Raw genomic sequence first — 12,295 nt, forward strand, 5'->3', positions numbered from 1 at the left:
TCGATTACAATCTATTTTAAATTCATATAGAAAGAATAGAGAAATCAGAAAATTCTATCCATAAATATAAATGTCAGAAAATGAGAGGAGGAAAATAAAAAAAGACAGACGTATTTATCATCTATTAACTTGTTATGTTATTGAGTGATCTGTCAAAAGTTTCTTCAGCGGTAAAGATTATCACTCAATATAACTATATACATGTAAAATTCCACGAAAAGAAAAGAGAGAAAAATAGAGAGGAACGGATATTCCTGTCACTAAGCAGGAAGAGCCGAAAAGACGAGAAGTCTACAGCAGAAATCGTGAAATGCCTGCTGCAGATTAGAATCAAGCGGCGAAAAGCGGAGGAGTCAGATCGACGGATTAATTTACGGAGGAGTCCTCGAAATAGATCTCGAGATTTATTGGCGAAGGATGATCCCGCTGTTTCCCGCGTCTCCTGGCAGAAAGGTTCTCGATTCCTTTCCTTTTCTCTTCCGTCTTTAGGTCGTCTCTTTCTTACATCTTCTCTCTCTCTCTCTCTCTCTGGTAATCTCGAAGCTCCACTAACGAGATACTGACTTGGCAGACTGGTCCTTCAACATCAAAATGTCGCTCCTCAACCTCACTGTTCAAGAACTCGCGACGCGGATCGTTTAATAGAAGATCTCGTAGCTTCTTCGATTCGCGGAAGTACGTTTTCGATTCCAAACGTAATCGTGAATGATTCGCGAAGAGTGCCGATCAGAGATCAAACGTCACGACAAGGTGCGAACTCAAGGGAGAGAAAGATTAATTCGATAGAACCTCGATAAAAATATTCCAGTGAGAAGCTTCAAATGAGAACTTCTTTCGGTTTTAACAACGTTTACGATTTTGTCTTTAACTTTCATTTTGAATTTCTCTGGAAGAAGAAAGCAACTGGAAAAGAATATTTGCTTAATGAGATATTTCAGTTTTACTGAAAATAAATTTACAAACTTGCTATTATTATGCTAAATTGATAAATAATTACTTATTTAGAAAAGTGAGCTTAATGTAACTGTTTTTCATTTCATCATTTAAACTTATAGTAAGAATAATCATAAGTTTATAGTAATGTTTATAGTGACTGTTTTACAGTACAATTTACTATTAAAATCTCCATTTTGGTTATGGCAACCATATCATAAGTTGCATAGACTAATATTAAGAAAACTTCAATTTAGTTTAAACAAATTGTACTTTATATTATCAAATAACTATAAAAATATGGTTGAGACAAAAAATGAATACCTATAAATTATAATGGTTACTGCAACTATTTTGTTCTTTCGTACGTGTGCAATATTGATGTAATAATATGTAGTAATATATTAATGTTTCATAAATTATATGTATGTAACTTGCTGCTCAATGACAAAATTAACGACTTTAGTATCGTTTTAACATACATATTATTTATATATTTATATTTTATAACAATTGTTATTTATTTATAAAAATTACAGATTATGTCAGTAAATTGGAAGCAAAAGAATTATAATTTCTTATTTTGTTAATTCATCGAACCAACGAGAAATAATTGAGATAACGCATTATTTTAGCGAAATTTTTACTCAAATTTTAATCTCGATGCAACGATTAAAGTTCACGATCAATTAATCTTATTAATCATTACAGTGTGTCACATTTATGCGTTATATATTACCAATATCACACATAAGTGTGAAAAGATATATTCCCTAGCTACAGGATCACGAGATTGTGTTGTATATTAGTGTTTTTTGTGATTTCAGGGGTAAGCGGTTTCTTTTGTCATGTGATATTAAATAGAATCGTATACATGCGGTTGAATCGACCATAAAGTGGTGGATATTATGGCTGATTACTCTCGCCGGAACGAGAGCATTACCATGCTGGAAGAACCTTGACCGCATGTAAAACCGAAGAATAGTCGATACAGTTCTGTTAGCGGAGCGGAAAAAGGAGCTTGCCCGTTGCGAAATGATCTTGTGCAGATAAGTATTGTTATTTTTTCGTCCAAAAGAATATTCTTCAAAAATAGAAAAACAATAATCTTTATTAAATATCAATATCATTTAAAAATGAACTCCTTAACTCTTTGAGAACCAACATGCCTGCTTGTACATTCTTTTATTTTATAAACTCGCATTTTTTTTTCTTAAAACTTTTAGTTTATGGAGTAATTTGATAATGCTTTATTCTAATCTAAGATCAAAAATGAAAAGTTTAAAACGGTGGATACAATATAACATCTCAAAGAATTAAATTTTTTTTTACTACTATATAATTATTTTTATTAATCATTCTTTTTAATTTCTTCAAGTAGACATTTTTTAATCCTCAATCGATCGTTACTTGACGATATGATTCCTTGTAACTTTCTTCTCCCTTGCTATTCTCCTGGATTCTATACGTATTTCAATAGAGACTATCTTGAGATTACGACCCGAGACATGAAGTCGAATCTTTTTCTGTGCGTTGTTTAACCCCGAATATTTCTGTTCGTTTGCTGCTGATCCGCGAAAATGAAAAAAATCTGTTCCCTCCCTACGAGGATAGACTTTTCCTTCTTCGCAGTTTGCCTTTTTTTTTTATGTCAGTCATAATCTCACCTCTTCTACGGAACGTGATAAGTCGGTCCTGATTTCGCGCGAGTTAGGCACGATTTCGTCGACCTTCTATCGGCAACGAAAAAGAAAGAGGATCTCGACCCGATATTGCATCCGTTCCATGAATTCTTCCTCCTTAGACATAATCCGTGTTTTTCTGAGCCGAAAATCCCTGCTGGACAACTCACGCAATATAACTCTATATTATAGACATACGATAGGAACTGACAGAGAAAGGGGAAGGGCAAAGGATTTGTCGCTCGTCGTAATTAATTATTTCTGTGAATAATTATCAAATCGCAATTACACGGGGAAATAATTCTCCCGTGCCTCTCGACGGAATAAATGTTACGAGAAACTAGGAGCGGCGACTCTTAATTACGAGCTAACGTTGTCGAACGTTAGAATATCGTTCGAATGAATTCGCGGGTACGAGAAATTCCCTTGCCTCCCTCCCCTCCCACCGTTCGCTGTTCTACAGTAATCTTGTTATGCGTCAATTACAGTTATGCAGTTCAATGAAATCTGATTATCTCTCATTATTCGTTTCACTATCGACGCCGCTCTGAAGACTCATTCAGAATGTAAGAGCACTTAAGTTTGCGCGCTTAAAACAGAGTACGACTCGGCTGAGTAATTCTAATGTCGATAGTCGCGCCCGTGAAAATTCGGCCGATCGATAGATAACATCGCTTGTTGTCAAATTGCTTCGTGTTAATCGCTGAGTATCAATTAGTTCTATCATTTTTATACTTATTATCACGAAGATTTACGTCTTTTAACACATCGCACGTCGTCAAAAATCTCAGACAGAGCAAAAATAATGGCACTTATTATACTTAATAAAAATGTAAATGTAGCAGAAAAAAAATCGCCAAAATAATCGAATTAAATTTAACGAGGAAAAAGAAAGCGAGAGTCAGGGATGTTGGTGCTTTTAATTCCTTGAAGGAATTAACACGAACGGTGTTAATTAGGTGGCCACTCCTTCCGTCTGAGGCACGGAACGTTCAAGGGAGCTGGTCGAAGCCGCTTTCACGGCTGTCACGTGTCATCAAAGACATACCGGACATACCGGCGTGTAGAATCAGCGAATTAATGACCGTGGCATGTGGCGGGCGTTAATTATCGGGGAGGGCAGCCAGACAAGGTGTCGTCGTCGATCGTGCGTACATGTTCGGCGAACGCATGACGTCTCGCATGGTTCAATGCGCGTCGCATGGTTCACGAACGCACGCACGCACGCACACGCTTACGCATTCACGCACGCACGCAACGGCGCGTAAACGCGCGTTCCCGCGGGAGACACGGAAACAATATGCGTAATTGCAGAAAGCGCAAATCGCGCGTGGTTCACGCTAATTGACGACCTCACGTAAGAGAAAACCCCACGAAACAACGTTGCCGCTTATCCCATTCAATACGCCATACCTTACACATTAGTGTAACAGCGTACGTGCCAGGGAACAACTGCTGAATATGTATCACTTCTATTCTATATTATATTTTCTATTTGGTGAATTGTGTACGTAAATAAACGTTAGAAATTATAGTCTGATGTTTTAGGTATTTATAATTGCAATGTAAAATCTTTCATCAATAACAAATTAATTTATATTCAGTCTTTTCACTTTATTCTGCAAAAGATTTAGGAAATTAGTCGTCTAAATCGTATTGTGTTTAAAATAACGAATTTATCAATTAGAAATATGAGAAATCATTAACTAATATATTTTACCAAAAAGAATCCAATATTTAATAATTAATAAATAGCACCAGTAAAATAATAAGGAAATAAATAGTATTGAAATGAAACTGACTTGATTTACTTTTGCAATTGACATTTTTATTTAATTAGTTCACTCTTTATATTATCACTTGTCAGTTTTACATTGATACAATTTACTGTAATAAAGTCTGTGATAACAAAAATAAATTTAATCTATATAATAATTGCAAATATGTATGCAATAAATGTAAAATATTTTATAATAAACCTTTTTAAATAAAAATATAAAAGTATAAATTGCATGATTACATTATTCTCAACTATATAAATTGGTGAAAAATTAACATCAGTTGTATCTGATTTTTTTAAGTATTGTTAGCACGCCAAACAATGTAAAATATTTTATATTACTCATTTCACATTTATTTCATATTGTGTCATTAAATACTGCTTATAAGTATAAAATAAAAATATAAAATATTGATGACGTATAATTAGGCGACCAATAGTAAATCTCTCCTGTTTGACTTTTAACTTGGAGCAAAACTGATTAAATCTTTTGCAATTCACACGCACAATTTTGATAAAACATCAACGTGTTCTGTAGATGTCCAATGAAACGGAGGCGTAATCGAAAAAGAAAAGTAGCGAAAGAAATTGGACTTTGTCTTACAAACTTACTTAACAATTACGTGTAAATAATTACGCGTAGGGCAAGTTTAATTTCCTTACAGCGGAATACGCGTTTTTTATTTGCATTACCAAGGTCCGTGTAGTGCGCGATTTTGCAGACAGTTACTGAATACCCGCGCTTCGGTGCCAAGCAGCTCCGATTTACATAGTCGCGCATATGTGCACACCCGTGTGTGTACGTGCCTATGTAGGGATACGTGCCTGCGAGTCTGCTGCACTCACACACAAATAAACACTTACGTACGACGCGGCGGTAACCCCGACATCCGGTTGATTGACGCGCGCGTGCGAGGGTGGGTTTAGACGTCGTCGCTTTGCTTTGCAGCCGGTATGCCGGCGCGTGTTACGCGCGGCATGTAAATTGTTCTTCGTGACTGTCGGGGTTGAAGCCACTTCGGTCGTTCTAACGAAGTTTCGGAGCCATTGACTAAGTAGGAGCAGCGATATTTGCGCGTAACTCGTTCGGATCGCTTTAAAGGGGTGCTTGGGAACGGTGGAAACTCGCTTTTTTTTCTTCAAACAGGATCGCAAACGAAGCGTAACTCGAAAATAGCGTGAAGCAGACAGATATCTCTTTGTTTCTTGCGAATAGTAGAGCTAAGAGTTATTCTGGTCTACAGCGTGAAAAAATGTTTATCTATTTTTGAATATTTTTTAAAAAGGAACAGTCGTACATATATTTCTCTACGCTTTTACAACATTTACCTGTATAGTACATATTTAATAAATATCTACAAATTTTTTATATGGCTAAATATTTATTAGTTTTACATGCTACACAAGTTTAAAAACAAACAGACTTTGCATATATGTAAAATAAATATCTATATGATATGGACGAGAATAAATAAAAAATACTACGAATTATTAAAATGGTGCGGTTTCAGAAAACAAACATCGATTTCTTTCATAATCAATTTAATTTAAATAAGTATAAAAAAATAATTAATTTATGGATGTCGCAATAATCCTAATTGCGATAAATCGACATATAGCTTCTGAGAAATTATTCCAGCCAACTTGAAAAATTGCATACGTTTTTAAATTTAAGTAACATAAAAACTAATAAACGTTTAGCCATATCAAAATTGTAGATATATACTAAATATCAAATCGATATGTAATGCATAGAACATGTCTAACAGTTTTTTTTAATTCATAAAAGGTATTTCTTACGTTGTAGACTAGAATCCCATTAAAGCACATACGACACATAAAATAGTTTTTTTTGTGATATATATTTTATCTCCTATAGAATAAGAAAAGTAATTAGAAAGTAGAGCCTCTGGAAAATCTAACCGGAACATCATATTTTAGATTAAAATTCATTCTAAATGTATCCCAAAATTTATTCTCTCGTACCTTCTATATTTAAGATAAAATAGATGTATTCAAATTTAGGAAAGAGTAAAAGAAAGAAAGAAAGAGAAAGGGAAAGAGAGAAAGAAAAAAAGAATAGATTTAAGAATATTAGGACAGCATTTTCCAACAGCTGAATCGCGCACGGGATATCCGGTTATTTCGGTTAAAATCCGCAAAACACCTTAGTAACTCCGCTCGTCGACACGAAGCAGCACAGAAGTGAAGCAGGCCGCGTTATAATTTATTGAAACAGAGCCGTATTTCGAATCGTCGACTACAATTATTCCGAGGACCGCGGTCGCGCAGTTTACCTTGGCGAGTTTAACATAACACGCCGGTAACGCGCTCGGTGTGATGCATTCGAATTGGTCAGCGTGGCGCGCGGTTTATTGACCCATCGAGTTAAGTGCTCGGCCTGATTAGCGGAAGTTTCCAATACCGTATCTAGATTTGGCCCGCCACTAATAAGAGCGAGCCCAGCGGCCAGGAGGGAACAGGGTAACCGCGCGCACACGCGAGACCACCGGATAATAAGTTGCGAACGTGTTAATTAACCTCCCATCCTCCGATTAATTTGCTCTAGTCGATTAACACATTCCCGACCGCTCTTTCCAGCCCCTTTCGCTCTCTCCTCCCTTTGTGTGATCTTTTGGTCCAAATATTTAACGCGGAACTGTTTGCCACGGACACGCGGCCACGTGCTAATTAACAAAACAGTGAATAATCGCGCGCCAATTTCATCAGGATTTCACGAAGCGACCGACGCGTCGTGATGTTTGATCCGGCTAAACGGATCACTTATTTGTGACTTTTATCTTTCACAACGCAGTTTAATGCTTGCTTGAACTAGAAAATAAGACGTGTTAAGAGCGAAAAAGAAAACTCTGTTAAAAATTAGTATCTTCAACTTTAACCTTTATTATCAGCATACCAATAAAATACTGTGTTTATTATGATCATTCTCATTTATCGTCGGCATTCTTCTTTCTCAAGTATTTGCGAGATTTTATGTCGAGTAAACGCGTCACTGCGCGATCTCCTTTTCGGCATCGGCGGATTTCAAGCGATTTACTTTGCCCGAGAGGGGCGATGAACTAGAACTACACTCTAAAATCTCACGATCTACATGCGTGGAGAGTGTTCGCGAGAAAATGACGCGGGGGGCATGGCGCGTCACCAGTGATTCTGCCGGCGTTCGAATGGGTTTCGCCGTAATTTGAATAATTGTCAAATGCCGCGTGGTGCCGCCGGATTGCTCGGCGGCAACCTTGGTTGCGCCTTCTTCGGGTGCCACCTAATCTCTCGTCTGTGTTCTCTCTCTCTCTCTCTCTCTCTCGTTCTTCTCCCGACGTGTTCCTCTCTCCCACCATTTCAAAATCAATTTGTCTTTCGTGCTGGCGCGCTCACACAGCACGACGGCGCCTCTCTATTCCCTTCAATTTGGCTTGTAAATGTCGTCTGAATATATTTCGACGCCCCACGAAAGCTTCCCCCTTCCCCTCCCCCTCTCTCCGTCCGTCCGCGCTGTTCCCTGTAACCATTTCTCTAAGCGATAGGATAAGGGGGAGACGAAGCCGCAACTTCGAAGCTCGGAGGAGAGCACGCGGGATGTATTTCTATGTATCGGCGAAAGAGAGAGAGAGAGAGAGAGAGAGAGAGAGAGAGAGAGAAAGAGAGAGAGAGAGAGAGAGAGAGAGAGAGAGAGAGAGAGAGAGAGAGAGAGAGAGAGAGAGAGACGCCAGGGCGTTACTATCCCACGGGATTTCAATCTCGGCGAGTGAGCGAGCGCGAGCGAACGAGATCCTGATGTAGAGCGCGTCTTCGGATTCTTCCGAAGGATCGCCCTAGGGTCGGTACGGGCCAACCACTTCCGCCGCACGTAGCTTCCCTTATCGAAGGAGCGGAAGCTACCTCGCCGAGGAAATTCAAAGCTCCGAGGAAGTTGGATATATATTGTAATGAAAAAGATACGGGAAATTTGGATCGCGAATACTCGGATACGTGTGAGAACTTGAACAACAAAATGTCAAAACTTTTCTTTCTTCTTCTTCTTAAGTGTTACTTTCTACAAATTATGAGGTTTATAAAACGATAAACGTGAATATGAAAGTAAGTTGAGAGAGGATTATCATAAATGTAGCACGCGCAAAATTTCAAGAGTTCAAAAACACGCGTAAATTTAAATAAATATTAATTAATTAAAAAATTTAAAATAAAAAAATAGAGAGAATCTATTATATTATTATTAAATATACTCTTAAGCGTAAAAGCTTCCTAAAATAATAATTAGTTTAATTTTCTCGTAATATATCCCGTAAATCATCAAGTAGTAAAGAATTAAGTTTAGACAGCCGTAATTTCAACATGTCAAAAACAATGTAATTTTCGGAAAAGATAAAATATTAAAAAAAATATATATTCTGATATAATATTTTTTCTGATATGTATAATAATATCTATAACAACGTAATATTAGACTCTTAGTAAATTAATCAAGAAGATAAATTATGATTTGACGGATACGCTTGAAAGACATACGAGATGAAACTTTTTAAAACAAATTTACCGACTAATTTAGTCGTCCTAAAAGATCAATTAACGCTTCTTGTTGTATTACCTCTTAAGTACTTGAGGAAACTGCCACGGGCGACTGAGGAACCTCTTCGCGAGTCCGTATTATTACTCCGGCGAGTTTTTTCCTAATAGAGCCGAGAGCTCGAAGGAGAATGGCGTCATGTTCTTGCTAGGAAGGCGCTCTAGTCCATTGTTCCTCGTAGAAAGAACGTTTGACGTCTTTCGCAGAGGAAATAGAAATGATTTAACTCCCCGAGATTCCGTGTGTACGCTGGAGAGACCATTTATCGATAACAATTTTAGTGTGTTACTTCGTGTAATGATTTATTATAAGTCCATTTATTATTGTTAGATAATTGAGAATATTGCATGAGTACGATTTCCAATCGCGACGATTGGCTTGCGTGGGCATGCATTCGCCGGATAAGCGTCTATCTCGGCGGATTTAAAGGCGGATTTAATTATCGTTAAGATCCTCGACCGCCGCCATCGTCTTCTCCTCCGGTTATTAATTTCAATTACCGTCTGCCTTATATCCCGCGTCCAGCTAAAACAGCTCTTTATTGTTTCACGGTTGCGAAATAATAAATTACATTTTCGTTATCTCCGTCCCGTATTTCCGTTTCACGCAAACTAAATCCCACCTGCGGGTTTCACGCTTTTTACCCCCGTCGCATATCTGCGTCATTCGGCGATATTTCAACCTTTATTCCTCAAGAGTTTTAATTCTCTTTTTGATTCCTTTAGCCATTAATATCTCTTAAAATATAATATCAAATACTTTATGCGACACCGATGGATCTAATAAAATCAGGCGGCGGTGCGAACGATGTAGGATCGGATTTAACTTACAACAAACTGAAATCTAAAACCCGACTTACTTTAAAGTAATTATAAGTAAAGAAAAATATGTTCGTGAGATTTGGGGCGTTCAAAATAAAAATATTCGACGATTACCCGGCGCGTCCGCTTTCGCTCGCCCGCTAGAAGAAGAACCGCGGAAGTTCGCCCACGCGTTTTCGCATGTTAAAGTAAATTGCCGGCGTCGTAACTGGTGCACGTCGCATTCTGGCATTCGAATTAGCTCTGCTCTTCCGCCTATCTCTCGGCCTCCTCTCACCGTTATATATTTCTCTTTCGCCCTTTTACCCGGTGTCTTATCTTCGCGCTCTATTCTCAGCTCAAGAGAATACAGATCACAGATTCCGCTACTTTATATCGCCATTTACGCCCCCCTGTCCCCCGGCAACCTCCTGCATATCCTCCTCAACAAGGATAAGGCGCCCTTGATTTCTCATTTTGCACACATATTTAGTTTTCCACATTCACCTGCGAACTTACTATCTCCAGATTAACTTGAGATATACGACATCACAGCATATCTAAAATATTCGTGTTACGTGACGTTACATAATTATTTTATTCAAATCAATCGTTTCTTAAAAACTTCATGCATTTCTGAACAATTCTATTACTTCTACGTCTAATATACATGTAACTGAGAAATAAAAGTACTTAGAATCCCCATTAAAATGTAACGCTTTGCCTGGAGTTAATGCGTATAAAATCTAAGTTCGTTTATTGAACAAAGACAGGACAAAAAATGGACTGTTCAATTAATTAATAAGCAAACCTCAAACCCTGTCATTTTATATTAGGCAATAAGATATTAACAATGCATATTTTTATCAAAAAAAGTTCCTTGTCCAATTCATAAGTATTGTTAACAATTAATGAAAATACAGTAAAACATACAAAAAGTATAAAAAATAAAAATCTATTTATTTTGTCATGCAGCTTGCTGATATCGCGATCTGTTTCCGATAAGAATCATCATCGATGTATATCGGAGAAGTACATTTTCTATCGGACAACAAAAAAAAAAAGAATTATTGGCCGATTAATTCGAGATTTCCAATTGCGATCGTTAATTGCCGCAGTATGCCGAGTGACAGCGACCGATAAGTCTTCGTCGCGACTGCATATCGTCGACGCATCGATCAACGAAAGTAGAGAGTCGATTTGCGAGCGGGGATTGTTTCGGGGGTGGCGTGAGGACCGATCGCGACGAGGGGCGGTACGAACGTCGCGATACCGCAAAAGCCGTTCGTCATCTCTCGATGGAGACCGGCGCCGTAACGTCGATCTCGTCAATCACGCGGCGGGCCCTCTTTTTTTTTTTTACGGAAAACAGAGGAGCAAAATTTCCGACCCGAGCGGAAAAGTTTCGGCAGCTGCTCGCAAGTCGCACTCGTAAGCGGCGACGGCGGCGCGACGCAGCGCGACGCGACGCGACGCCCGCGACTCGCGGCGCACTCACCCCGTTTTTCAAGATTGACGTGTTGGCTGCGCGTTCCGCTTTATCGCGGAAGCGTCGGCGAGGAATTGTGCGAGCGGTTGCACTTTGGACGCATCTGGTTTTCCGGGACGACGAGGAAAAAAAAAAGGGAAAATGATGGAGATGGAGCGATAGCTATTCTTACCCTTTCGCCCTCTTCGATATATCAATTTTTAATTTATTCGCAGTTTTCAATTTTTATTTTATTTTATTTTATTATTATATAATATAATAAATTAACAACAAATTATTAATTTCTTGTTATTTTTACTGTTGTCTTTCTGAGAAGAAGGAAATCCCCTTCTGTGTGATTATAACATATTTTTGTATCTTGGCATATCTTTCATACGTGTAAACAATTATAATTACACACCGGTTAACATTTGTGGAAATTGTACGGAAAATGTAAAAAATTTGCGCTGTGTGATTTCAACAAACAAATTAATTATATAAATAAAATAGTAATAATATTTTTTGGAACAAATTCTTTGCAGTATTTGAAGGAGGTGATAATAGACGCTTGTTAGCATCAAATTAATTATCAATTTAAATTAAATTAATTATCAATGCAGTTCGATAAAATAAAAAAAAAAGTAGAATCACACGAGAAACATCGACACGAAGCTTCAGTTACAATTGAATATTCTTATTAATTATATCTTCACATATCGACCTACATTCCCATATTGTTAACTATATTTAGTATAATAAATAGTAATTACATTATGTAGTTATGTCATAACTATATAATGTAATAGATCGAGCCTGTGATACAAATAGAAAAAAAAGAAACGTATATAAAACGTTTTATATTCACTCTTCCTAGCACTTGTACCAATCTTAATTCATGATATGGCGCTTCCTTATATCATCCCATGTACTTCCTTTCCTTTCTCATACCCAGGGGGTTTGCCCTAGAATGACAATAAACGTCCCTTCTCTCCCCTTTGCTGTTTACGAGATATCACATAGAGACATGATCGATCGAGCCTGGCGCCAGAA

General features: G+C 37.6%; 2 protein-coding genes across 3 annotated transcripts in view; one reads left to right on the forward strand and one right to left on the reverse strand.

Annotated features, from left to right (window-relative positions):
* Window positions 1-8,587, forward strand: part of LOC105830720 (mitotic spindle assembly checkpoint protein MAD2A) — a 212,624-nt gene extending 204,037 nt beyond the window's left edge. Inside the window, exon 5 of the transcript XR_003626331.2 lies at window positions 1,761-8,587. The gene's annotated coding sequence lies outside the window, so the exon portion shown is untranslated. The remainder of the gene's footprint in view (window positions 1-1,760) is intronic.
* The window catches only part of LOC105830721 (protein vein), a 359,320-nt gene that overhangs the window by 201,979 nt on the left and 145,046 nt on the right, over window positions 1-12,295 (reverse strand). The gene's annotated exons all lie outside the window — the stretch shown is intronic.

Source organism: Monomorium pharaonis, chromosome 5 (genome assembly GCF_013373865.1).
Source record: "Monomorium pharaonis isolate MP-MQ-018 chromosome 5, ASM1337386v2, whole genome shotgun sequence".
NCBI lineage: Eukaryota > Metazoa > Arthropoda > Insecta > Hymenoptera > Formicidae > Monomorium > Monomorium pharaonis.